At 42.3% G+C, this 4,707-nt stretch overlaps 1 pseudogene; it reads left to right on the top strand.

Annotated features, from left to right (window-relative positions):
* Nucleotides 1–467: 467 nt before the first annotated feature.
* Nucleotides 468–1,496, top strand: LOC129065086 (melanoma-associated antigen B2-like; annotated as a pseudogene).
* Nucleotides 1,497–4,707: the final 3,211 nt, after the last annotated feature.

Genomic DNA, 4,707 nt, shown 5'->3' with positions numbered 1-4,707 from the left:
GGACTGACGCTCCCCTCTAGTTTCTTTTCCTGCATCCCAGGGAATGTTGAGGCATCAACATCAGAGGAGCAGAGGGGAAGGTGCCCAGGCTCCGCCCAGAGTTGACATGATAATACTTCAGATGAACTGAGAGTACCCCACATGCCAGAACTAAGGAATCTACACAGATATCACCTGCTGTAACTTGACTAAAATATATGCAGGGCTGATTGGATGCAGCGTAAGACACTCTAGAGATTCTCGGGTTCCTCTATGAGATTCCTACCAATCAGACTGAACAGGACAACAGGAGCTTTTTGGGTTCCTAGAGTAGTACCCACAAGAAAGCCCGCAGAGGCAACATTTAATGATACAAAAGTGGAATCTACCTGTTGAAGGCACTCACATCCCCTCATTCTCCATCCACCAGGTGCCAAAATCACCTCTTTGTTGGCACACACCCCTGTCTACTATCCTGAACAACTATCATGCCTCGTGGTCACAAGTGTAAGCTCCGTGCTCATGAGAAACGCTGGCATAACAAAGCTGATACCAAAGGCCTTAAGAGTGCTCAGGCCACTGCAGGAGAAGAAGCAAGGCCACTTGCTCCTCCTCTTCTGTCCTAGGTGACGATCGCTCAAGTGCCACTGGTGCTCGCCCTCTCCAGACATCTCCATTGCTTCAGCCTCCATGAGTGCCACTGCAGGTGTTTCACGCGAAGGACCTCCTGCAAAAGCCAAAGGCTCCGGTCTGAAAAGTAAAAATTCTTCCAGGGCCTCACCTTCCACAAAGAGCTCTGGCCTAAGTATACTATCTCAGAAGGCCAATAAGTTGGTAGAGTATCTTCTGAATCAGCATAAAATAAAGGAGCCCATTAAAAAGGAAAACATGCTGAAGATAGTCCACAAATAGTACAGGAAAGACTTTTCTGAGATTCTCAGGAAGGCCTCTGACCACTTGGATCTTGTCTATGACCTAGAATTGAAAGAAGCCAAGCCCAATGGTAACTTGTACTCCCTTGTCGACAATCAAGATGACACCAATGATGCAAGTCTGAGCAGAGGTTGGAGATTTCCCATTAAAGGGATTCTGACACCTTTCCTAAGTACGATCTTCTTGAGTGGAAACTGCGCCTCTGAGGAGGATCCCTGGGAATCCCTGAATGTGATGGACACCTATGATGGAGAAAGTCACTTCATTTTTGGGGAACCCAGGAAGCTTATCACCCAAGATTTGGTGCAGGAAGAATAGCTGGTGTACCAGCAGGTGCCCAACAGTGATCCTCCACGCTATGAGCTCCCATGGGGTTCAAGGGCCCACGCTGAGACCAGCAAGATGAGAATCCTTGAGTTTTTGGCCAAGATCCCAGAGCCTTCCCATGTTACTATGAAGAGGCTTTGAAAGAGGAGGAAGAGAGAGCCCAAGCCAGAACCCAAGCTGAACCTGGGGCTGGCAGTCCTTCCAAGGCTGGTGGGCACTGCACAGCCACATCCAGCCAGTACCCCCACCCTCAGTGAATGCCAGGTGGGGTGTTCACTTTTTGGTTGAGAAGGCCTGTAAGGCAGTTGACTAATATGCAGAATAACTTGTTGGCTTATCTTTGTGTGTGTGTTTTTTTTTAATGTTTAAGCAGTGTTATTTTAGATAGAATGTTATTTTAGATTCAGAATATACGTTTATGAATGGCATGGATTTCACAGTTATTGCCATTTATCAGGTTAGTAGTATGAGGTTTTTTGGGGTGTTTTTTTTTTTGAAATACAGATTGGCAGTCCTTCTATCACTTTTGTGAACCAGAACAAGATAATAAGGCTTTGGAATAAGAATGTTTTGAGTTTTGGAAGGAGTTTACACTAAAAATAGTTGGGAACAGTAGATAGATAAGTACATAGATGCATAGATAAAGTAAAATTTGGCAACTTTTAAAATATTTTCCAATTGCAGTTAACATAGAATATTATTTTAGATTCACTGTACAATGTAGTGATTAGACATTTGCGTAACTTACAAAGTGTTCACCCCTATAAGCCAAGTACTTATCTGAACCATATGTAGTTATTACAATTTCATTGACTATTTTACCTATGCTGTAGCCAGCATTATCTCTTACCACCAAATCATGGATGCAAAGTAAGTGTTCACACATAGATGAAGAGATAAAGAAAGTGGAGTACATATATAAAATTGATCCCTTTTTTTCTTTTTTTGCTTACTACCTTTAGTCTTTCATTGTGTAAATCAAAGAGATATGTACCTGGATTTGCTCATGTTTTTCAAGAATGTTTTAGATAATTCACAGTGAATAAGACCTCTTGGTTCATGGCTTTTATTTGACACAGTCATTGATGGAACATCAGCTCTTTGGAAGTCTTCATGCTTCCACTTGGGATATTTAGGCAAAGAAGACCCTGCCCCTACCCATGCAATTATAGATTGTAGGACAAGCTATCATTACCAAAGAGGGTGAGATTCTTTCTACTTCATACGGAACAAGTGAAAAAGAGAGTGAAGAGGGAGAGCGAGATAGCATGTTATTTAGTTTGCGTTACTAAACACAATTTTGTCCCAATGGGATGTTTCTTATTTTCTAGAACATTGCTTATATTCTGACATCTCTTAGATTTAAAAGAATCCAGCTGAATGGGATGATAACATCCACAGTCAGAGATAATCGTAGTAACAACTTCCATTTTCTAATGTTTCATTCCAAAACAAGCCCAGTGACAGATGTTTTCCATATGTTACATGTATTCCACTAGTCCTACAAGACAGGGTTCATCAGACTCATTCTACAGTGGATAATCTGAGGCTCATACAGGTAGAGCTTGATAATGTGCCAAACTTCCTGGGGCTCCTCAATGACAATGCTTGAACTAGACTTCCCGTCTAAATTACAGTGAGCCCATGGTGTTCTACTCCTCCCGCACAAAGATACATCCTGTACCTCTGATTTCCATTTTCTTCGCAGTACTCCAAAATATGTCTGAAGTGATGAAAGGAATGGCCCTGTCCCAAACTACTGGATTGGAATATATAGTCAGAACAATAAGAAAAACATTATAATTGAAAGGTATAAATACATAAATGAAAGACAGTGTTCTGTGATAGTATGATCATCTACATTTGCAATATTAGATAACCTCAAAAGATGAGGACCTCTTAAAATTATCCTGGAAAGTCTCTTTCCTGTAGAAAGTAAATCTGTCAGAACAGAAGTTACAGGAGAATTCTTATTTGGCTGATGACGAGAAGGAACAGATCAATGTATTTTTACCCTGGCAGTCCATCATCTGTCCAGGGACTCCTACCTTGTTCTACAGTTTTTTACTGGAGAGGGAGCCATTCCATGCAAGTATTCAGAGTGGTAACTGCTTAAGGGTTTGCAGCGATGTGGAATTTGCCAGTAAATGTTTAAAACAAGAGATAGAGACCAAGAAAAGGGCCTCATGTAGAGGGACAACAACACCCTAGAATATAGAGGGTCACAGGGACACCAGTCCCATCTGTTCTCAAAGACCGAGGCCTGAGAAACAGCTGTCAGGGTGAACATACCCTCCCTTTTTATTCTAGCTTCTCAGGGGCATGAGAGCCTGGTTTAAGGGCAGAGTTCTCAGATCAGTAGTGGAAGGAGTATGACATTCTCATAGAAATGACAGCAATAAACCTTAATGAGGCTGATGCAGCACTCAGCCAGAACAGCAAGACCCTAAGTTCCATCCCGGTTGTCAGCCCTTGTGAGGTTCAGAAGAGTCTTGGTTGCTTGTGCCTAACACTTACTTACAGTTGAGGTCTCTGGAAGGTGAGGATTTTGTCTGTGGGCTATTGGCTCAGATCAGCAGAGAGTGCTGTCCCAGGAAGGGTGCAGAGTCAAAGTAAAAACCTTGCATGATGACAAATTAGCATCACAATTGACAAGACTATGATGAATCCCTCCTCTGCTGTGATCTTTTGGAGGCACAGGCAAAAACAGGTAGGCTCAAGTCCCCCTTGGATTCCTCCTGCAGTCTGTCAAAGAGGTGAGAGCATTGGTTTATAGGCCGGGTCTTCAGCAGAGAGTGGAACCAAGGCATGCTAGTGTCATGGCAAATCCTTTATGAAGAATGAGTCAAGCAACTGCTTCATAACAAGCACATCTTTAGAATGTTCTGCTCTAGAGCTAGGCATGGAAGGTCAAAGGTGGAGCTTCCAGACCAAGGTTACCCCTCATTTCCTGAAAGGAGGTGGTCTCAGGGGCTTAATGTCCTTGGACTAATGGGGGAGGCTCCATTCATCAGTGGAAGGATACCCAAGCTTTAACACCTGCATTACAACACTACCTTGGTGCTTCAGTTTCGAGCTTCATTTTCATGAACTTGTGATATTTTCCAATGATCACATTCTGATTTTGTGCTTTAGCACTTTGTGTTTTGGGTATACTGTAAAAATCTTCCAGAATTCTGCTTATGGAATTTTGAAATCCAGAAATAGACTTAATGTCTGGAGGATTGGGTTAAAGCATCAGCATTGTTTCTTGATTTAACACAGCCAGGTGGCAGTGTTGCTTCTTGGAAGATAGTCATCAGAGTTTTGTAGGTTTGGAGCTGAGATAAGGGTTTGACCTTTGGCATTTATTTTCTTATTCTGTTGAATTCAATATACCAGTGCTTTATTTCCCCCTAGTTGTAACTCTGGAACAGCAATACAAGCCTTCCTTACTTTAAAAAAAAACACGTATCTTTGTTTTTTAAA

The sequence above is a fragment of the Pteronotus mesoamericanus genome, unplaced genomic scaffold (assembly GCF_021234165.1).
Source record: "Pteronotus mesoamericanus isolate MK-2021 breed Mesoamerican mustached bat unplaced genomic scaffold, CSHL_Meso_final contig_173, whole genome shotgun sequence".
Lineage (NCBI taxonomy): Eukaryota > Metazoa > Chordata > Mammalia > Chiroptera > Mormoopidae > Pteronotus > Pteronotus mesoamericanus.
The sequence above is the reverse complement of the archived record's forward strand: the minus strand, read 5'-3'. Positions and strand labels throughout refer to the sequence as shown.